This window comes from Chiloscyllium punctatum, chromosome 52, assembly GCF_047496795.1.
Source record: "Chiloscyllium punctatum isolate Juve2018m chromosome 52, sChiPun1.3, whole genome shotgun sequence".
Classification (NCBI taxonomy): Eukaryota; Metazoa; Chordata; class Chondrichthyes; order Orectolobiformes; family Hemiscylliidae; genus Chiloscyllium; species Chiloscyllium punctatum.
In genome coordinates, this window is record NC_092790.1 from 18,705,380 (window position 1) to 18,729,860 (window position 24,481).

At 42.1% G+C, this 24,481-nt stretch overlaps 1 protein-coding gene and 1 long non-coding RNA gene across 2 annotated transcripts in view; one reads left to right on the plus strand and one right to left on the minus strand.

The window, feature by feature from the left end:
* The window catches only part of LOC140470809 (uncharacterized), a 69,467-nt gene that overhangs the window by 32,252 nt on the left and 12,734 nt on the right, over positions 1-24,481 (minus strand). The window lies entirely within an intron of this gene.
* LOC140470842 (uncharacterized) lies at positions 262-22,796 on the plus strand. The gene is made up of 3 exons (XR_011956744.1): positions 262-576; positions 9,296-9,377; positions 22,215-22,796. It is a non-coding gene; the product is annotated as an uncharacterized lncRNA (long non-coding RNA).

Here is a 24,481-nt window from a genome sequence, read left to right on the forward strand (position 1 = left end):
TCATCCCCTCCCCCACTCACCCATTGTACTCTATGCTACTTTCTCCCCACCACCCACCCTCCTCTAGCTTATCTCTCCACGCTTCAGGCTCTCTGCCTTTATTCCTGATGAAGGGCTTTTGCCCGAAACGTTTTTGCTGCTCATCGTATGCTGCCTGAACTGCTGTGCTCTTCCAGCACCACTAATCCAAAATCTGGTTTCCAGCATCTGCAGTCATTGTTTTTACCTGACCGAGAAAGAGCTGACAGAGAGTGAGGGGCGGGTCCGGAGAGCAAACTGAGTGACAGAGCAGGGAAATTGCTTTGTTCATCCAGCTCACTCCAGCCCCAACTGTATCTGGGACTGAACCTTTTCTCCCCAAAGCTGACCTGAGTAGAGGAGCGCATACGTGAGGCCCTCCCCTAGCGCTGCCATTGAGGAGTATTTACTCAGTGAGTGCAAGAGGTTTGTTTGAAACAGACCGCAATGGAGAGATCAGCGCCCAGGGAAGCGAGGGAACAGCAGGCTCCTTCCAGCAGCACATCGGGATGGGAGCCTGGGACACAGAGGGGGCTCCGAGACCGGGATTGATTCGGGGTGAGTTCAGGGAGAACCGGGGACTGTTTGTAAGAGACCGAGCGGAGCAGGAACTGGTCCCGGAACTTGGAGTGAGCGGGCTGGGGGGAAGAGAAAGGCCTTTCTCGGGCTGTGTATGGGCCTGCTGAGGGAGGCAGAGCGAGAAGAAGCTGCTATGGGACATTTTTGTGGTTTACAATAATCTGAACCCTGTTTTAACTTCATTCTTTTCCCTGCTGTTTGTTGAGGCTGCACAGACCAACTGTAGGAATGTGATACTCTTGTAAAAGGACATACACTGGGGTCTCGGCAAAAACGCTAGAAATAGCGCTGTTTTCCTTCTTTCCAACAGATAGCGTAATGGGATTTGGGTATTGAGCTGTGTAAGCATTTGTAGTGAGTAGTCCCATTCATGTTGCTGGGCAGTTGTTGCTCAGTTTCTGGATCTCACTCAATTGGTATCAAGTTAAAAAATCACAGAACACCAGGTTATTGTCCAACAGGTTTATTTGGAAGCACCTGATGTTGTGTGATTTTTAACATTGTGCACCCCAGTCCAACACCAGCATCTCCAAATCAATTGGTATTAAATCACATGAAAAACAAACACAATCCCCAGACAAGGAGCAGCTCAGGGTAACAATGGAATCAGATCTGTGCTTCTGGTTATGTTGTTGGCTTTAAAGAAAAAACAACATACATCCTAATGAAGATGCAATGAATGTGATGTTGATCAGTTCAATATTGCCAGACTAGCCTCATGTTGATTTAAAGGTGGTGTCCCTGTGTCTTCCTCCAGACAAATACCTGAGGGACTAAGACACTAATATTTTTGCGGTTGAAAGCAAAGTGTAACCAGCTGCCTCTAACAAACAGCAGGTATGTAGCCTATTGATATTTACACACCAGTTTTGAAGACAGATAAAATGAATCCTCATCCAAAATAGACATTGAGGAACAGGATTAAAATCCACAATAATTAAGGATATTTTCAAAGTTACATTGTAAATAGACAAATAGACTACATTGTTACAGTGTTTTGATAACCCCTCTTTCACGGATGGGTAAGTACAGAGATGGAGGAAAACTGTCCTCACCGACAGAGCAAGAGTTACCGAAGAGTCACCGAGTCAAAGACATGTAGAGCACGGAAACGTCTTCAGTCCAATTTGGCCATGCCGACCAGATATCCTTTCCTAATCCATTTGCCAGCATGTAGCCCATCACTCTCCAAACCCTTCCTGTTCGTATTGTTAAAGTACAGATTTGAGGCGGCCCAGGGAATCCTTTGTGGACTCAGACCTGTAAGCTTCTATTGGTTAGTCCCAGAGATCTTTGGTAGTCTGGAATACTTACAAACGGTTTAGTTTAATTTTAGCCTTCCCTTTTATTTACCAATAGCATCACCGTTACAACGTAACATTGACACCTATAAGCCAGATTCTAAAACTTTAGAAAAGTAGGATAGCAGCTCTTCTTTTAAGAGCCCTCGCAGGCTACTCCACAATTCCATTACAAACAGGCTTCCTTTTATCCAAAATTTTACAAAAAACATTGCATGTTCTTAATGAGACAGACAACAATGGAAAGGTAATAATTTGTAAGGAAGCAAAGTTAATTAACTGGTCGGTGTGCACTTAACTGATCACTCTGACAGGCCCTCAGCCATCCATTAGGTGAGAAAAACAGATCCAGCTAAGTCAGGTGCCTTTTGGTGAGGTAAGTCCCTATCATGAAGAGGTATCAATCTAAAATAAGTGGGAGAGTTTATAAGGTAACCTTGCACAGCACACATGTCAATATATACAAGTATTTGGAAAGGCAAGGACTGATTACGGATAGTTAACATGGCTTTGTGCATGGGAAATCATGTCTCACAAACTTGATTGAGTTTTTTGAAGGAACAAAGAAGATTGATGAGGGCAGAGTAGTAGATATGACCTATATGGACTTCAGTTAGGCATTCGACAAGGTTCCCCATGGGAGACTGATTAGCAAGGTTAGATCTCATAGAATACAGGGAGAACTAGCCATTTGGATACAGAACTGGCTCAAAGGCTCTAGTTCTGGACTCCCCGACACCAGGGAAAAGGCTTTGTCTATTTATCCTATCCATGCCCCTCAATTTTGTAAACCTCTAGAAGGTCACCCCTCAGCCTCTGACGCTCCAGGGAAAACAGCCCCAGCCTGTTCAGCCTCTCCCTATAGCTCAAATCCTACAACCCTGGCAACATCCTTGTAAATCTTTTCTGAACCCTTGCAAGTTTCACAACATCTTTCCGATAGGAAGGAGACCAGAATTGCATGCAATATTCCAACAGTGGCCTAACTAATGTCCTGTACAGCCGCAACATGACCTCCCAATTCCTGTACTCAATAGTCTGACCAATAAAGGAAAGTATACCAAATGCCTTCTTCACTATCCTATCTACCTGCGACTGCACTTTCAAGGAGCCATGAACCTGCACTCCAAGATCTCTTTGTTCAGCAACACTCCCTAGGACCCTACCATTAAGAGTATAAGTCCTGCTAAGATTTTATTTCCCAAAATGCAGCACTTTGCATTTATTTGAATTCAACTCCATCTGCCACTTCTCAGCCCATTGGTCCATCTGGTCAAGATCCTGTTGTAATCTGAAGTAACCTTCTTCGCTGTCCACTACACCTCCAATTTTGGTGTCATCTGCAAACTTACTAACAGTACCTCTTATGCTCACATCCAAATCATTTATATAAATGACAAAAAGTAGAGGATCCAGCACCAATACTTGTGGCACTCCACTGGTCACAGGTCTCCAATCTGAAAAACAACCCTCCAACACCACCCTCTGTATTCTACTTTTGAGCCACTTCTGTATCCAAGTGGCTAGTTCTCCCTGTATTCCGTGAGATCTTGCCTTGATAATCAGTCTCCCATGGCAAACCATGAGAATGCCTTACTGAAGTCCATATCGATCACATCTCTTGCTCTGCCCTCATCAATCCTCTTTGTTACTTCCTCAAAAAACTCAATCAAGTTTGTGAGACATGATTTTCCACGCACAAAGCCGTGTTGACTATTCCTGATCAGTCTTTATCTTTCCAAATACATGTAAATCCTGTCCGTCAGGATTCCCTCCAACAACTTGCCCACCACTGAGGTCAGGCTCACTGGTCTATAGTTCCCTGGCTTGTCCTTACTGCCCTTCTTAAACAGTGGCACCACATTTGCAAACCTCCAGTCTTCCGGCACCTCACCTGTGACTATCGATGATACAAATATCTCAGCAAAAGGTCTAGCAATCACTTCTCTAGCTTCCCACAGAGTTCTCGGGGACATCTGATCAGGTCCGGGGGATTTATCCACCTTTACCCGTTTCAAGAAATCCAGCACTTCCTCCTCTGTAATATTGACATTTTGCAAGATGTCACCGTCTATTTCCCTACAGTCTATATCTTCCATATCCTTTTCCACAGTAAATACTTGTGCAAAATACTCATTTAGTATCTCCCCCATTTTCTGTGGCTCCACACAAAAGCTGCCTTGCTGATCTCCCTAGTTATTCTTTTGTCCTTAATGTACTTGTAAAAACCCTTTAGATTTTCCTTAATTCTATTTGCCAGAGCTATTTATGTTCCCTTTTTACCCTCCTGATTTCCCTCTTAAGTTTACTTCTACTTCCTTTATACTCTAAGGATTCAGAGCTGAAAATGTGTTGCTGGAAAGGCGCAGCAGGTCAGGCAGCATCCAAGGAACAGGAGAATCGACGTTTCAGGCATGAGCCCTTCTTCAGGAATTCACTCAATCTATCCTGTCTATATCTTACATATGCTTCCTTCTTTTACTTAACCAAACCCTCAATTTATTTAGTCATCCAGCATTTCCCATGCCTACCAGCCTTTCCTTTAACCCAAGGAGGAATACTCTTTCTCTGGATTCTCGTTATCTCATTTCTGAAGGCTTCCCATTTTCCAGCTGTCCCTTTACCTGTGAACATCTTCCCTCAATCAGCTTTCGAAAGTTCTTGCCTAATACTGTCAAAATTGGCCTTTCTCCAATTTAGAACTTCAACGTTTAGATCTGATCTATCCTTTTCCATCATTATTTTAAATCTAACAGAATTATGGTCACTGGCCCCAAAGTGTTCCTCCACTGACACCTCAGTCACCTGTGCTGCTCTACTTCCCAAGAGTAGGTCAAGTTTTACACCTTCTCTCGTAGGTACATCCACATACTGAATCAGAAAATTGTCTTGTACACACTTAAGAAATTCCTCTCCAACTAAACCCTGAACACTATGGCATTCCCAGTCTATATTTGGAAAGTTAAAATCCTTACAGATATCTGAGATCTGCTCACAAAATTTGTTTCTCAATTTCCCTCTGACTATTAAGGGGCCTATAATACAATCCCAATAAGGTGATCAGCCCTTTCTTATTTTTCAGTTCCACCCAAATAAGTTTCCTGGGTGTATTTCCGGGAATATCCTCTCTCAGCACAGCTGTAATGCTATCCCTTATCAAAAATGCCACCCTCCTCCTCTCTTGCCTCCCTTTCTGTCCTTCACATTTGTACCCTGCTAGTCCTGCCTATCCCTGAGCCATGTTTCTGTAATTGCTATGATATCCTAGTCCCATGTTCCTAACCATGCCCCGAGTTCATCTGCCTTCCCTATTAGGCCCCTTGTTTTGAAATAAAGGCAGTTTAATTTATTAGTCCTATCTTATCCCTATCTGCCCTGACTGTTTGACTCACTTCTGTTCTCAACTGTACCCCAGTCTCAGACTGATCTCTTCCCTCACTATCTCCCTGGGTCCCAACCTTCCCCACCTCCCACCCTCCCCCAACCTGAGTAAATGCTCCCGAGCAGCTCTAGCAAATACCCTTGCCAGTATACTAGTCCCTTTCAATTTAGGTGCAATCCATCCTTCTGGTACAGATCACTTCTACCCCAAAAGAGATACCAATGATCCAAAAATGTGAATCCTTCTCCCATACACCAGCTCCTCAGCCATGCATTTATCTGCTCTATCTTCCTATTCCTGCCCACACTAGCCCATAGCACTTACTCGTACGTTTTCTGGCAATACTCCTTCAGAGGTACATATATCCTCATCTTTTAGTATCGCAGCTTGAGAGAATCCTTGTATTTCTTAATATTGGAACCTCTTAACATGCTGCTCCTGGCCTATGCGAGTAAACTTTACCTTCATGGTGTATGGTTTAAGAAGATCTGGCACTTCCTCCATAAACAACCTCTGGCCAGCTTGTACATTCTGGTACAGCTTTCTAGTCTCCACAGTACTTTCTGTTACAATTCCAACAAAATTCCCTGGCTTATCCTGTTTTCCTACATTCGGCTCTTCAGCGCTTTTCCTAACCCATCAACACCGATTTCATGTGGCCTACTTTATTTTTTCACTTTTTCACCTCTCTTTCCCCTGCAAGGGTTTCCTTTCTATCCTGTAGTAAATCAACCTTATGATCTTCATCGTGATCTACTTTTCCCTTTCCATGTGAGAATTTCTCTTATCCACAATTATTATCCCTCATGGATTAAAATTGGTGTTGTAAGCCCAACTTTGTTTTGTTGATCAACTCAATCCTCAGCCATTTCCAATGCCAGTCTTGCTGTTTTTACTCTCTGCTCTTCCACATAAGTTTTCATTACTTCGGGAAGTGAATTTTTGAACGCCTGTCTCAGTGCCAATTTCCAAAGTTCAAACTCCCTCTTTCTTCCTTTCCTCTCTCTCCTTTTCTCTCTCGTTTCCTTCTTTTCTGCTTTTAAATTGTACTTCAAACTGTTTACGTTTCTGTTGTCCTTTCCTTGACTTTTGCCTCTAACTCGAGTTGCTTCATTTTCAATTGAATGTTAGCCTTGTCTAAAGTTTCTTATGGCATTTCCAGCAAATTTAAATGTTGAGCTATTGCTGTAATTAGCGCCCTTTTCCTCATGGAAGGAGGCAGGTTGAGCTCCAGCTTGTCTGCTAATTCCAGCAGCTTGGCATTAATCACTTTTTACAAAAATCTGAAGTCACTTCTTCCACCTCCAGAAAACTCTTATGACTCAGAGAGACATTGCTATCCCAAACACTGTTTCCTGATGAAGGGCTGATGCCCGAAACATTGATTCTCCTATTCCTCAGATGCTGCCTGACCTGCTGTGCTTTTTCAGCACCACACTCTTGTCACCAATCTCCAGCATCTGCAGTCCTCCCTTTTTCCAAGCACTGTCAAATCCAATTAAATTTAACACCCAGAACAAAAGACGCTAAGACTTACCACTCACTATCTTAGAGTCCAACAAGCTGAATTTCAAATTAGAACTACAGAATAAAACTCTGCAAACAGACCCCCTTCAAACATTTCAAGAAAGTAACCCAGACCCTAAATTTACTAGTTGTTTTAAGCAGGTGTAACAAAGATATTCCAGGAGGGATGCAGCTGGTCAAACAACATAGTTTTAAACAAAACAGTATTGATATCCAAAATTACCAAATGATACACAAAAAAGAACAGAATATTGAATAACTTAACAAATCCGAAAACCCAACAGATTATACCAATTTAATGATGGTGTTTCCAAAATTTAAAACAATCCCCATAAACACCCCTTGGCGCAAAAGGTAAAATCAAACACAGGGTCTTACAAGAGAGATGTCAGGGAGAGAGTATCATCATGGACCTGCTTCTTTGGGTTCAGCAGCTTTTTCAACTGTCTGACTGCTTTCAGTCTTTAGCCAGACAGCCAAAAACCACATTAAACCAGAGAAAAGCTGAGTTAGGAAAACTGAGCCACTTTTTAAAAGTGTGGAAGCTTTTTGTCTGAGGCTTTACCTGTCAGCTATAATCAAAATCGCCCTATAACCCATCGACTCAGACTTTTTGGAGCCTGTGTCTTTTACAAGCTTGTTAAAGGAGCAGCATCATCACAGCAGACTGGTCCAAGAAGTAAAAGAGCATGGGATACAGGGGAATGTGTTGAATTGGATCCAGAGTTGGGTTAGTCACAGGAGAGAAAGAATAATAGTCCATGGTGGCCATTGTGAATGGAAAGCTGTTACAAGCAGTAGTCTGCATGGCTCAGTGTTGGAACAACTGCCATTTGTTTTATACATTAATGATTTAGAGTTGTATATATGGTGGGCAGATTTGTGAAATTTGCAGACGACCCAAAAATTGGCCATATAGAGGATAACTGTAAGCTCCAAAAATATATAGATGGTTTGGTGGAGTGGGCAGAAAGTGGCAGATGGAGTTCAGTGTCTGATAAGTGTCAGGGAATGCATTTTTGGAAGTCAGACAATAAATGGGAGTATACTGAGGGGACAGGTTAAGTGACAGATCTTGGTGTGCAAGTGCACAGGTTCCTAAACTGGATAGGGTTGTATGGAAGGCACATGGAATGCTCTCCTTGATTGGCAAAGGGATGGAACAGAAATGTAGGGAAATAACAATGAAAATGTATGAGGCACTGGTGGCTACAACAGGAGTATTGTGTGCAGTTGGGTCACCACATCACAGGAAGGACGTTATTGCTCTGGAGAGAGTGCAGAGGAGATTTACTAGAATGTTGCCAGGGCTGGTGAATTCTGGCTATCAGGAGACATTGGAGAGGTTGGGGTTGTGTTCCTTGTAACAGTGGTGCCATGAATAAGAAATACATGGTAGTCCTCATATACCCAGGTCCGGTTATCCCAGTTTCATGGACCTGTGGTTTACTGTCTTCTGAGCATATAAAAGGGAATGTTCCAGAACCAGGGACCAGGAGCCTGCCGGGAAGGTATATTTCCATTTAAATTAGTGGGTTCACACCTATCTACAGTTTTGGGCTTCCTCCATAGGTCCTGGAACGTATCCCCCATGGGTACCAGGGAACTACAATACTAAATAGTGAGCTAGCTGATGAAGGAGCAGCACTCTGAAAACGTGCACTTCCAAATAAACCTGTTAAACTATAACCTGGTGTTGGATGATTTTTAACTAACTAGTGAGAGGGAGACATTAGAATAGACAGGAGGAACCTATTTCCTTTGGCAGAGAGTTCAAAAACCAGGGATCACAGATTCAAGCTAAGTGGCTGTAGGACTGGATGATATATGAGGAAAAATGTTGTTCATGCAGACAGTGGTGGGTATCTGGAATTTGCTGCCTAATTTGGTGTTGCAGATAGAGACCCTCATTTTTTTTAAACAAACATTCCTTGGAACTGCACCTCAAGTGTTGTAAACTGCATGGTTGCAGGCTGTGGCAGGAAAGTGGGATGAGAAAGGGCACCTGGGTGTGTTGGGCTTTAGCATGGACAAGATGGGCTGAATGCCCCCCAATGCTGTATTATTTTTATGATTCTCTAGTTATCAATCAGACCCAGTCAGTCCCTGTTGTGTGTATATGTAATTTACCATATACTGAAAATTACAGTTTGATAACTGCACCCACACATTCAGCAAGCAGGAACTGATGGTATAGATCAATAACTAAACTCACATATCCACATACCAACTTACATCAGGTGCCCCCCATTCATGGAGCTGTATGGGTGTTGTTTAGTTTCTGAATCTCACTCAATGGACTTTAGAATGTTAAGAAAAAATGGACAAGGAGCAGCTCAGAGCAGGAGTGGAATCAGACCCGTGGTTTTGTTTAAATTGCTGCTGTTGAACAAAAAATCATAATGATCATTAACTGAATGTTACATTGATGTTGTCAATCACAACTGATGCTGATTTACAAGGAGGTATCTCTTCTGTCTTCCTCCAGGCAAGTACTCAAAGGACCAAGACAAAGTAATATTCCCTCGGTACAGAGACAAGTGTGACCAGCTGCTTCGAACAAACAGCAGGTATGTTACTGCTGTCAGAGCGAAGAACATCCTTTCCACAGTCACAGAGTGGATTGAGTCAGACTCACATTGAGCTCCATTTCCAGAGAGATATGTTCAAACCAAGAGTCAAACACCACCAAGGAAATAGAAGTTTATATTTTTTAATTTATATTCTCAATAAATGCTACTCAGTTCCAATCAATTTGAAAAGGATCCTCATCCAAAATATACACGTCCTTTCTGTAATGTGGCGACCATAATTGAAAAATAACGCAATACCAGATTATAGTCCAGCAGGTTCATTTGGAAGTACTAGCTTTCAGAGCGCTGCTCCTTCATCAGGTAGCTGTGAAACCCGATCATGAGACACAGAATTTATAGCTAAAGGTTACAATGTTATGCATCTGAAATTATATATTGAATAAGTTGTTTCATCTTTTAGAATGGGTTGCAGGTTTCAGTTAATTAATATATACATCCCATAACTTCTTTTATGTCCCATTCTCAAGATGACTTCAGGTTTTATTTAAAAAAGGGTGACATCTCAGCTCAGACAATGTATTAAAGGTGTGAGGTTAGAGTCTGTCTGTATCCCAATCTTGAGTCAGACTGGTTCTGTCATCAAAGTAGGAATTTATAAAGTACTACATTGATTGGCTGCCTGCAGGTTGTGCTATTTTTAAGCAAAATAGAATGTATCTGCAAATGCAAATTTACCCCTTAGACGTGTGTGTGAGTGTGTGCTTGCGCACATGACTACATCTGCGAATGTGTGTGTTTGTGTGTGTGCACGCTTGATAAAGTGTGTGTATGAGTGTGGTGGCGTCAGCCTCTGAGTGGGTATGTGCATTGGTCTGAGTGTGGGAGTTGTATGCATGTGAGTATGTGGGGAAGTGTGTGGATGAGAGAGGGTCTGCATGAGTGTATGCGTGTGAGTGAATGAGTGTGTAGTGTGACAGGAACCAAAGGTCCCGATTCGAGGCTGTCCTCATGGGTTCTGAACTTTAGTAAGGATACTTTTCATGTTATAATAGAGGTGAACAAATAGACAATGCTGTTAGTTTGAACAGCCATTTACGAAGTAGATCGTGAATACAGATATTGAAGGAAACATTTCAGCTATCAATAACTGAGAAGGACAGAATTAATCTTTTGTCACAATACTCTAAGTATGACCTAACCAACGTCTTATAAAGCTGCAATATGACATCCTGACTCTTGTACTCAATTCCCCAACAAATAAGGCAAGCATGCCAGACACCTTCCTCCAGATACCACCATATCTACTTGCATGGCAACTTTCAGGGAGCTATAGACTGGATCCCCAAGATCCTTCTGTACATCAACTACTTTCAGAGTCCAGCCATTTACTGTATACCTTTCCTTAACATTTGATCTCCCAAAGTCCAGCATTTTACACTTTACCAGATTAAACTCATCTGCCATTAGTGAGTTTTGAGAAGATTTGTAGCTCAGGTTGAGGTTTTGATTGTAGGTTTGCTCACTGAGCTGCAAGGTTCATTTCCAGACATTTCATTACCCTACTAGGTAACATCTTCAGTGGGCCTCAGGCGAAGCAATGCTGAAAATTCCTGCTTTCAATTCATATGTTTGGGTGTCTTTGGGTTGGTGATGTCATTTCCTGTTCCTTTTATCAGGTGGTGGTAGATAGGGTTCAACTCTGTGTGTTTGTTGATTTCCAGTTGGAATGCCATGCTTCTAGGAATTCTTGTGCGTGTCTTTGTTTGGCTTGTCCTAGGATGGTTGTGTTGTCCCAGCTGAAGTGGTGCCCTTCCTCCTCTGTATGTGTGGATACTAATGAGAGAGGGTCATGTCTTTTTGTGGCTAGTTATGTTCATGTATCCTGGTGGCTAGTTTTCTGCCTGCTTGTCCAATGTAGTGATTGTTAGTCCTTCCATGGTATTTTGTAACTGACATTATAGAGTCATAGAGATGTGCAGCATGGAAAGAGACCCTTCGATCCAACCCATCCATGCTGACCAGATATCCCAACCCAATGTAATCCCATCTGCCAGCACTCAGCTCATATCACTCCAAACTCTACCTATTCATACACCCATCCAAATGCCTCTTAAATGTTGCAATTGTACAAGCCTTCACCACTTTCTCTGCCAGCTCATTCCATACTTGTACCACCCTCTGTGTGAAAAAGTTGCCCCTTAGGTCTCTTTTATATCTTTCCCCTCTCACCCTAAACCTATGCCCTCTAGTTTTGGACTCCCTGACCCCAGGGAAAAGATATTTACCCTATCCATGCTCCTCATAATTTTGTAAACCTCTATACAGTCACCCCTCAGCCTCTGACGCTCCAGGGAAAACAGCCCCGGCCTGTTAACCCTCTCCCCATAGCTCAAATCCTCCAACCCTGGCAACATCTTTGTAAATCTTTTCTGAACCCTTTCAAGTTTCACAACATTTTTCTGATAGGAAGGAGACCAGAATTGCAGCAATATTCCAACAGTATTAGTTTTGCTTGTTGTCTGTATAAGGTCTTTCAAGTTCATTAGCTGCTGTTTTAGTGCGTTGTGTTTGTGGGCTACTATGATGCCAAGGAGTCTACGTAGTCTGGCAGTAATTTCTGAGATATCTTTGATGTAGGAGACAGTGGGTAGGGTTTCTGGACGTGTTTTGTCTGCTTGATTGGGTTAGTTGTTGAGAAATTGGCGGACTGTGTTCATTGGGTACCCATTCTTTTTGAACACACGGTATTGGTGATTTTCCTCTGCTCTGCGTAGTTCCTCTGTGCTGCAGTGTGTGTTGGCTCATTGTTCTGATGCAGCTTCATTTGTGGGTGTTGGGATGATTGCTTCCGTAGTTCAATATTTGTTCTGCACATGTTTTTCTGTAGATGCTGGTTTAAAGTTCCCCATTGGCTGTTCGCTCTACTGTGACATCTAGAAATGGCAGATTGTTGTTATTTTCTTCCTCTTTAGTGAATTTTATGCCAGTAAGGGTATTATTGATGGTCTTGAAGGTTTCCTCTAACTTGTTTCATTTAGTGATGACAAAGGTCCACGTAGCGGACCCAAACTTTGTGTTGCATGGTTGGCAGAGCTGTTTACTCAACTCACTGCAATACTGCCTCTGATAAGAACCCTGATATTGGAGATCCCATCGGTGTTCCATTGGTTTGTCTGTAGGGTTGTTGTTGTTGTTGAAGATGAAGTGGGTGGTAAGGCATAGGTCCACTAGCTTGATGATATTCTCCTTGTTGATGAAGTTAGTGGTGTTTGGTGTATGTGTTTTTGTGTCTTCTAATAGTGTAGTCAGTGTTTCCCTGCCTAGGTTAATGTTGATTGAAGTAAACAGAGCTGTTACATCAAAGGAGGCCATTATTTTATCCTCTTCTTTAATGGTCTTCAGGAATTCTTGAGTGGAGTGGTGAGAGTCTTCTACTAAGTGTTTTAGACTTTGGTGTAGCTCCTTGGCTAGTCTGTAAGTTGGTGTTCCAGGTCTGAGGGGGGGCTCCTGGTTTGTGAATTTCGGGTAATCCGTAGAATCGTGGTGTGTTGAATTTGTCTTGTTTCATTTTTTTGGAAGTCTGTCTTATTTATTTCTCCAGATTTCTGGAGTTTTTTTGAGTAGGGCTGTGATTCAGTTCATCAGTTGTAGAGTCGGGTCTATGGCCATTTGTTAATAAGTGTTGGTATCTGTAAGTAGTGCGTTTGCTTCTTCAATGTCGTCTCTTCGGTTTAGAATGATTGTCAAGTGCAGGTAGGATAACAATGTTTTTATCTTTATTTAGTCTTTCCAGTGCTTTCCTTTCTTGTGTATTGAGTGTGTTTTCTTCCTTTTTCCTGCCACTCCCTGAGAAAAGGAATAGGAAGTGACTTCACCACAGGAAATGGCATCACCAACTCAAAGAAACCCAGACATACAAATAGAAAGCAGGAACTTTCAGCATTGCTTTGCCTGAGGCCCAATGAACATGTTACCTATTAGGATAACAAAACCTTGCAGCTCAGCGAGCAAAACTCCATCAATCTGCTGTTTTTACGGCCATATCCTCCTGCATCCTTTGACAAGCTTCTACACTACCATCAATCTTTATGTCGTCTGCATTTAGTAACGATAATTTTAATGTTACAATTGAGGCAAACAAATAGCTGATGTAATTACTTTGAGCAACCATATGTAAAACAGATATTGAGTACAACTTTATATTGAAGGAAACATTTCAGCTCTCAGGAATTGACAGCGACAGAATTAATCTTTTGTCATGTATACATACACAGCAATCAAATAATATGAATTCTAAATGCACATTCTCTGCAAAGCCTGACATAGAATGATTACTGTGTAGATATGTAACCAATTGTTGCCCCCCACCCCTCAACACACACACAGACACACACAGTCTCTATTTCTCTGACTTACTTTCCAATGTCTAACTGCCTTGCAGTTCTAATGACATTGCAAGTAACAGAAAATGATTTACATTCAAAATGATTTCTACCTACAGATCCGTTGTCAGAGAGAGAGAGAGAGAGAGGGCAACAGCACAGAATCAGGCCCTTCAAAACTTTTGAGTCTGCACTGATCAGAAACAACCAGCTAACAATTTTCATCCTGATCAGCTAGCATCCATTTGCATAAATGTATCATGGTAGCAGAGGAGCTGCCATCCCCATCTTTATCACAACATCATTCTCCGTTTCTTCATATTGCAGTAGAAGACTTTGTTTTGTCTGTTTCAGTCCAACCAGAAACTTTTTAAAAGATAATTATGCTGAGAACCATTCTGAATTATAGTCACGCATTTCCTGTTTGGGTGGAGTTTTAAAAGATACTTTCAAAATTAGTTGCAATTATCTACAAACAGCTCTGCATTCGTCCTATCCCTCCCGAGGATGTATCACAAAAAAGCGTGAAATCTGGCTGCAATTTCACAATGCATCAATGGAATCTAATAAACACCCTTCAAAACAGTGGAGAAAGGGGGGACAAAAGTGCCAAAATTGGTAGGTTTGTAAAACTGTTCATTTTATTATCAAGCAGAGTTGAACAGTGTTGATTATTCCATAAATTGAATTTGATAATTTACATATTCTGCACTGCGTGACAAAAAATAAAAATCCTTTTCCTTTCCTCCTTCCTACTATAGAGTAACACAAGAGTACTGTTAATGGTACATCATCACACTACAGAGCAGGGTAATGTTCTGTCGACATCAGAAAAAAAAGTTAATTAGCCAATTGTCTTTTCTGTACCAGGTACATTATGGTCAGTCAACTCCAATGCAATTGAATGGTTTGTCACCCTTTCACTTAGTTGCAAATGGATTCAGTTTACATTGATTGTTAGTTCAGCAGTGTTCAGAAAAGTACATCAATATGCACTGACACAAAAACTAATGGCATTCTAAAGATGAACATTTTATATCAATACTGCTGTTAGATTCTGCATTATACAAGTTACAAAAGGTTCATTGTGTATCCTACCTTGACTCTGAAGAACAGCACAGAATACTTTCTGTTGCAGTGTGTTACGTTTTCACTTACACATGATTCATACCGACACTAACAATTAAAGAACTTTGCTGTTTCCCATTCACTACAGGAGACATGAACTGAGTTACAGAGTGGCAGAATAAGAGCAAACTCACTCTCACTCAGCCACTGGATGCTGAAAGGAAAAGAATAAAATTAGGCCTGAATTATTTCCAGACATGAATTGACTCTCAACATCACTTATCACAGCTGAGGATATGCAGTGCCCAGCAGCGCCTGATAAAATCTATTATACAGGCATACACACACAATGTAACAATAATCTGAGACTGAAATGCAATACAATTGAGCATCATTGAAAAGTTTATTTGCAGATTTATGCTACACAAACACAAACCCACAACTGAACATAAATGAACGAGATCAAGTAAATCTCCAATGAACCCTCTCCGGAGCTTGAGAATCCTCCCTTAAAAAAAGTGCCCAGAACTGAACACAAATGTGATCTGACTAATGATCTGTGATTGAGATTGTGAGAAATATATCAAAACTAGCATTATAGTTATTAAAAGTCAGATGACAGCAGAACAGATGCCGAATTGTCATTTCTATACAGACGCTGACAATGAGTGGATGAAGTTCACGTTCCCAACAATTGCTGCAGAACTGAGTTTGCACGTTCTCCCCGTGTGGGTGTGGGTTTCCTCCAGGTGCTCCTGTTTCCTCCCACAATCCAAAGATGTGCAGGTCAGGTGAATTGGCCATGCTAAATTGCCCATAGTGTTAGGTAAGGGGTAAATGTAGGGGCATGGGTGGGTTGCGCTTCGGCGGGTCAATGTGGACTTGTTGGGCCGAAGGGCCTGTTTCCAAGCTGTAATGTAATCTAATGTAATCTAATCTAATGATGCATAACAGGATGTCCCAGTACAGACACAATAGGCTGAATGGTCTGCTTCTGAGCTGTACCATATTAGTGACTCTGATTTTGATGAGAAAGGAGATGACATGCTGTTGTGTTGCATATTGGTATGAAAAATATCAGACAGAAATGGACTGACATGTCGAATAAAACTCTCTTTCACAAAATAAACACCAACAATGTCTGAGTACAAATTAAAACTAAATGTCTCAGTGATATCACAGATCCCAGAAACTCCACCCAAACAGGAAATGCGTGACTATAATTCCGAATGGTTCTCAGCATAAAACAGTTTCCCTTCTGCCATCGCCCTTTCTCCTCTCTCCAACACCCAGCCTGACAGACTGACAGTCTACTAAAAAAAATCAGAAAATGCGGAAAAGATTAAGATCCAGTCTCAACACCCTCATAACAAATATCACAGAATGTATCACATAGACACAGAACATTACTAGCTTCTACTTTGATACACGAGAGTGGAACCTGACAAGTGCAGGCTGATAACTACACACTCACTCATTCATGTTGCAGAAACAGACAAACAAATGATGACGACACAGTTACTGTGATGCAAATTTGTGACTAATAGTCTCCATCTGTCAGTTTCTCTCAACTTAAGTCTCACACTCCCATTGCAGTAACTGTCAGGGACAGATTAATAACTACACTTTCATTCACAAAGCTAAAACTGACAGGAACAGAATGATAACTACACGTCCAGTTTCACAGACCATAAACTGACAAGTAAACTCTGATAACGACACTCATATTCACAGAGCAGAGTCTCACATACATATTAGTATCTGCACTATTCACATTCATCAAACGGGATCTGACAGGTAGAAATCTATATTTAAGTTCACATATTGATAAGGCAGAGATTGAGGGGCATAGATTGGTAACTGCATTCACATATTGATAGGAGAAATTGACAAGTACAAACTAATATTGACAGTCTCAATTCACAGAGCAGGAACAGACTGGTAAATACACTCACATTCACATCGGGGAAACGGACAGGGAGAGATTGTTAGTTACACATATAGAAGTAACTGACATTGATAACTACATCGAGCTTTTGGATGTACTGTTTGTATCAGGACCTCGAGATCTGCTTCGGATAATCTGATATACAGAGGAACCTCGAGTATTCGAATACCAATTATCTGAAAAATCAGATTGTCCGAAGGAGATCTCGAGGTCCCGAAAGAAACATTACATCAAAGGCGTGTTTCCAACAGTGATCATGTATTTTGTTTACAGTGAGTAAACAGGCACCATCTCCAAATGACTGACCTCCCACCCTCTCTCTCTCTCCCCACATTTTCCCTGGATTTCGGCAGAGGGGTGCAACCTAGCCCTCCTTTTCCAGATAATCTCTCCAACATTGTCCTGTACAAGGCAAACCTGGAACCTGTCGAAACGGTGCAGTAAAAAGGTTGTGTGTGTGTGTGCTATTTGGAGGTTTACACGACAAAGGCAGCTGCAGCAGCAGTTCTTATTGTTGGAGTCCAGTTCAGCTGGCCCAGAGGGGGGACGGGGGGAAACTGGGGCTGCACAGTAGTCCTGGCTGGGGGGCCATGTTGGAGGGGGTTGGGGGCAGACGTGAAGGTACAGGGCCATCAGGGGGCTGTGTTGGATGAGGTTGTGGGTGGATTGGAATGGAAAGGGCAATGGGTGGGGGCAGTGTTGGATGGGGTTGGGGTGTGGGCAGGGGAAGTGTTAGAGGGGGCATGGGCGGGCGGGGAATGGTTTTGGATCGAGGCTAGTGGGGTGGACAGGGGCGCGGGAAGGAGGCGGTTTTGGACAAGGGGAAGAGGGTGGTGTTGGACGGGGCGGAGAGAGGGCAGTGTTGGACGGGGGAGGGGGGCGGTGTTGGACGAGGTTGTGGGCGGGGCTCGTGCGTGATATGCTGCTGCAGTCTCTTCAACGGGGAACAGAGGAAAGACATTTAGTCAACTAACCGAATAATCAATTATCTGAACGAAATAGTGCCCGCCCAGCTTGTTCGGATAATTGAAGCTCGTGTGTGTGTGTGTGTGTGTTTGTATAATAATATACATGGTTAGGGTACAGAGGAGGAAATGTTTCCCTCTTGACAGAGGGATTAAATGACCGGTGTTGGGGAACAAAGATTGATGATGTGGCAGCAAGTCAAGAAGTGTGGTGGGAATCTGGAACTCACTGCCCGTCAGAGAGGGAGAGGCAGAAACCCTCATCACATTAAATAAAAATTCAGATGCCAACCTATGATTCCAAATCTGTGGACCAAATGCTGGGAAAGAAATGGCTTAGAGAATAGTGAGGTGGCTGTTTTTAATGAGCGCAAACTTGAATGGTCAATAGGCCTTTTTCAGAAATGTGTCCTTCTTCGGCTCTGATTTTAGATTGCCAAAAGTCCTAGTTCCTTTGTGAAATGACTTAACATGTAGCAGAAGTTGCGCAAACATCTGGAAACATTTCAAATATGTTCCAAGGGGAGCCCTGCTGTAACGCACCCTCTCGTCTCTGAATTAGAAGCTTCAGTGTGGAGGTCATTGGGAAGTCTTGGCTGACTTTGGGGATTTCTAAGAATCTCGCTGAGGCAAAAAACGCAAAGCCATAGAAACTTGATTCCTTTTGCAATAATCTTCCCAAAAGATTTTTTAAAAGAAAAATCTTCTTAACTACTAAGAATGGCAAAGGAAATCGCAAACTAAGCGAAGGGAAACAGGAGGGGCAAACGAAGGGGTAAGTAGGTAGAAATTTCCAAAGCAAAATCTGCAGTTGGAATGATACATGAATGAGAAACCAATAGGGTCATCATGCACTTCATATCAATTTATATTCTGCCTCCACTTCGATAGGATGGAACAGTCAACAGTTCCCATTGAGTTACAGACAGGACACGTGCTGCTACTCTGCTGTTTTTCCTCTTACATTGCTTTGAAGTTGTATTTACTTTGCAACTTCTAGGACACTGGCAAAAATAATGACATTTATTTCCATTCCCTTTTGTTTTCCAGTGAATCTTCCTCTCTTTGGGATCACCCAAGGTAAAAGGGAACTAATTTTTGGATAAACATTTACAAATCTCAAGTCTTGTTATGCACGTTCTTTCAGTGGACTTTTCTAAACATGCATCAAATGGGTGGCACAGTGGTTAGCACTGCTGCCTCACAGCGCCAGGGACCCGGGTTCATTTCCCGCCTCAGGCGACTCTCTGTGTGGAGTTTGCACATTCTCCCCATGTCTGCGTGGGTTTCCTCCGGGTGCTCCGGTTTCCTCCCACACTCCAAAGATGTGCAGGTCAGGTGAATTGGCCATGCTAAATTGCCCGTAGTGTTAGGTAAGGGGTAGATGTAGGGGTATGGGTGGGTTGCGCTTCGGCGGGGCGGTGTGGACTTGTTGGGCTGAAGGGCCTGTTTCCACACTGTAAGTAATCTAATCTAATCTAATCAAATTCGACTTGATCCCAGTCTTCCTGATCAGGAGTTAGGAATATCCTTTGAAAGATCGGGAACTGGAATCATTTTCAATCCTTCTCCCATAATGAAAACTAATGACCTTTTTTTTAAATTTAGTCACATCCGACAGAGTCCATTCAGTAAATCTGTACCAGAGTTTAACTTCATCTCAATACTTCAAATGAGCATGAGATTTAAAACAGGATGTTTGTGAAATACAAAGTTACGATAATTTTGGAAGAGAGAACAGAGTATTATTTGAATGGAGAGAAACTACAGAGAGCTGCACCAGAAATTGACTTGGTGGGGGCCAGCATTTGTGAATTAAAAACAGAATGCTAGCACACAGCAGATAATCAGGAAGTGCAAAGGGAATCTTGGCCCTTATTTCAAAGGGATTGAAGGAGAATAGGGAACTCTTTCTGCAAATGTACAAGGTGCTTGTGAGACCATTTTTTTGAGTACTGGGAGCGGTTTTGTTTCTCTTATAAAATGAAATATATCATTTCATTGGAGGAAATTCAGCAAAGGTTCACTATAATGATTCCCTGTATGGAGGATTTGTTTCATAAATAAAGGCTAAAGAGGTTGGTACTCTACTCATTCGAATTTAGAAGAATGAGTGGCGATTTCATTGAAACTTATCAGGATTTGACAGGGTCAATGCTGAGAGGATGGTTCTTAATCATATGAGAGTCTAGGACCAGAGGGCACAGTCTCAGAATAACGGGGCACCAATTAAAAAAAGTGATTTGAGGAGAAATGCCATCTTTTATACAATTGCGGGTTTCTGGAACCACTTGCCACAGAAAGCTGTGTGTACTGATGCAAGAGTTCTTGTATACATTGAAGGTCTACATAAATAAATTCTCGATCAGCTGAAAAATCAAGAGAAAGGGCAGGAAAATGGATGTGAGGAATGTTATATCAGTCATAAGAAAATGGATGGCAGACCAGGTTCGAGGACCCAATGGCCTGCTCCTATCCTTATGTTTAAAATGAGTAGGGAGGCAGTGTCAACATTGTATGAACCGATCAGATAAGACTGTTCGAACAGTAAACTGAACGTTTTAATGGAATTGCTACAGGGCATTTATTTAAAATCGTTTGGAAAGATAAAATACCAGATTACAAATCCACCAGCTAAATTCAAGATGAGAGCACTGATGGATAATGACAGTGAGCATCGACACAATATATTGGAGCGCAGTATTGTGGAATATAGACAGTACTGTCTCTTTCTTGACAAGACGTCAGTATTAAATAGTGCCACTTGCAGATCAGAACTAGTTGTGATAACCATTATGACAAATATTAATGGATATTAATTTCAGTTCTGATCTTCAGTTCCATAAGTGATCAGAAAGCTTGGAAATGTAGCAAACAAGAAGAGTGAAGGAGGAGAACAGAGGAGTAGAGACAGACTATAATGGGCAGGTATATGATGCATGAAATTTCATTCATTTGTGCGACATAGGCCCAGCATTTATTGGATTAGTGGTGCTGGAAGAGCACAGCAGTTCAGGCAGCATCCAACGAGCAGCGAAATCAACGTTTCGGGCAAAAGCCCTTCATCAGGAATAAAGGCAGTGAGCCTGCAGCATGGAGAGATAAGCTAGAGGATGCTGCAGGCTCACTGCCTTTATTCCTGATGAAGGGCTTTTGCCCGAAACGTTGATTTCGCTGCTCGTTGGATGCTGCCTGAACTGCTGTGCTCTTCCAGCACCACTAATCCAGTATTTGATTTTCAGCATCTGCAGTCATTGTTTTTACGTTTTTGCCCAGCATTTATTGCCCTGTCTTTTGTTGCTCCCTTGAGAACGCGGTATTGAGTTATCTACCTTCACCACCTTCTCTGAAAAGCCATTCCAGGCACTTATCATTCTCTATGTGATAAAACACTTGCTTCTTACATTTTCATTAAACTTTCCTCCTTTTACATGAAACCTATGTCCCCCAGTAATTGACATTTATACTCTGGGGAAAAAAAAGACTTTGGCTAGTCATTCCATCCATGCCTCTCATCATTTTGTGAACGCCCAAAAATTGTCTCTATTTACTGCAGTTCAGGTGAAAATAGACCAAGTTTGTCCAATTTCTCCTCATTGCTAATACCCTCCGAACGAGGCAATAGCCTGGTTAACCATTTCCGTACCCTCTGTAAAATCTCCACATCCTTCTGGTAGTGTGGTAATGAACTATACACGGTATTTTCTTTAATTCCAAGCTAATTTTCAGCCAAATACACGCTTCAGCATGATCTACTGCTCAAACTTCAGTTTATTTTGGTCAATAATTTACATAAAGTCAGGCTCGGAGTTAATAATTTCTCATGTGGAGATTTTGAGTAGATTTAGAAGAACAGATGCTGATCTTGTTGAATCTTCTTAGAGGGACTTTTATGGGGCATGCGGAACTCGTGTTGGAGAGTCTGGACCAGAGGGGCATCCTCTCACATAAAGGGTGTTGCTAATTGAAGATGGGAGTGAGGGGGAATTTAATCTCTGAGGGGAATGAATCTGTGGAATTCTTTACTAGAGGGTTATTGAGGCTAAGTCCTTCATTCCTATTCACCCTCTGAATGAAATAATCCTTAAATCCAATCAAAACCTACTGCCTTTCAATTGACGTGATAGCCCCGTTCTTATTGACCCTTCAACTAAGCGGAACAGCTGCTTCATATCCCCCGTCCATGCTCCTCATACTCTTACACACCTCTATGAGGACCCCACCAACCTCTGTATTCAAAAGAAAACAACCCGAGCTTATCTCGCTTCTCTTCATCACTGAAGTTGTTCCTCGCAGGCAATATCCTGGGATTCTCCTCTATATCACCCTTAGTGCAATAACATCCTTCCTGTCGTGTGGAGACTGGAACTGTACACAGTGTTCTAGCTGTGGCCTCATTCATGTCCCGTGCAGCTCTAACATGCCCTTCCCAGTGTTAGAATCCACAACATTTAACTATCAAACGTAATTTGCATTTCAAGCTGATTTCGTGTCATATTGTTTTTTGCAGTTTCTAATGAAACGCTAACTCTGGAAGCCAATCCTGAACATGCTCTGAGAAATGAGAGGATTGTAATGAACTACCAGACCCCAGCCCAAATACTGAGAGGACATAAGCATTTTGGATGGTATCAGAATAATGGATTAATAAAACAATCTACATACGGGTTACTGACCATAAAAAGTGCAGCGTATTCAGATGAAGCATCTTATCGGTGTGATTTAAAAATTGGCGATAGAAAGTGGAGGTTGCGAACAAACTAAATATCACAGTATTAGGTTGGTCATCTCTTTGTCTAGTTGGTGCCAATGTATGTTTTGATGATTTTATGCCACGTCTGCCTAAGCTGCTTTTGACAGGACCCTCCCAGTGATAGGAACTCGAGGGCAGGAGCAGGGATGTTTCATCAATGATCTTCCATCCATCATAAGGTCAGACGCGGCGATGCGCAACTATCAGTGAGCAATGTTTAGCTCCATTCACCACTTCAGATACTGAAACAGTCCATATCCAAATGAAAAAAATTTGATTAATAACCACACATGTGCTAACAAGTGACAAGTAATATTCATGCCCACAAATGGCAGGCAAAGACCATTACCAATAAGAGTTTAGATCAGAATGGTGTTGGAAAAGCACAGCAGGTCAGGCAACATGCGAGGAGCAGGAAAATCGACGTTTCGGGCAAAAGCCTTTCATCAGGAAGATGAACATCGTGAGGAAGGGCTTTAGCCCGAAACGTCGATTTTTCCTGCTCCTGGGATGCTGCCTGACCTGTTGTGCTTTTCCAGCACCACTCTGATCTAAACTCTGGTTTCCAGCATCTGCAGTCCTCACTTTTGCCCATTACCAATAAGAGACAATCTAACCATTGCCCTTTGACATTCAGTAGTATTCACATCTCCCACTTTTAACATCCTGAGAGTTATCATTGAAGGAGAATTTAACCATCACCATTTGTGATTTAAGGGTGTTATCATCACTGAGTCCCCCGCGATCAACATCCCGGAGTTTCCTGGAGAAGCTCAACTGGAGTTGTCACATGCCCACAGTGGCTGTAAGATCAGATCAGAGGTTGCAAATTCTGTTGCGAGTAACTCAACTCCTGATTCCCGACGCCTGTCCACCATCTACAAGGCGCAAATCAGGAGTGTGATGGGACAGTCCTCGAAAAGCTTGACACAATCCAAGGACAAAGCAGCCCCCACTTGACTGGCACCACATTCACAAGCGTCCACGACACCCACGACTGACGCTCAGTGACAGCATTGTGTACTATTTACAAAATGCCCTGCAGAAGTTCACAGAAGATCCTCAGACAGCACCTTCAAAACCGATGACCACTTCCATCTAAAAGGCAGCAGATGCATGGGAACCTTACACCCTGCAGGCTCCCCTCCAAGCCACTCACCATCCTGACTTGGAAATATATTGATAGTCTCTTCTGTGCCGCTGGGACAAAATGGTGAAATTCTCTCCCACAGGGCATTGTGGGTCTACCGACAGCACATGGACTACAGCGGTTCAAGAAAAAAGCTCAACATCACTTTCTCAATTGGCAACTTGGGGCAGTTTAGATCGTGGTCAAGTATATATATGATGAGAGACTGGATTGGTTATGATTATATTCACTAGAGTTTAGAAGAACAAGGAGGGCACCTGATAGAAAGCTAGAAAATTCTAATAGAAGGTATTAAAGTAATATTTTGCGTCAGTTTTTGAGAAAGGAACTCCAGGAAATGAATATCAATATTTTGAAAACATTTGACATTACAGAACAAGTCGCGCTGGAAGTATCAGAAAACAAAGGTAAACAAACCCACCAGGACATGATCAAATTAATTCCAAGACAATGTGGAAGTAATTGTGGGGCTCTGACTAATAATATTTGTATCATCTATAAAGTCATGATTTAATGATTGCCCTCAGTGACATTGCTTGTGACTGGCCAATCAGATGTTTCCTTTCATCCTGGTGGTGAAAAGTGAATAAGAATTTCACGCCTGCATACACACACACACACAAATTGGTATTTAAGGTTGGCTAATATTGAGCCTTTCTTAAAGAAAGGCTGTAATGAGAATCCTGGAAGCTTTTGATTTGTGAGTCTGATGGGTAAGTTTTTGGACGTGTTTATGAAAGATAGTATTTACACGCATTTGGCAAGGAGGGGATTGACTAGGGACAGTCAGCATTGTTTTGTGGGTCGAAAATATGTTCTAACCAACTTGATTGAATTTGTTAATGAAATGACCAAAAAATACATGAATGGGGAG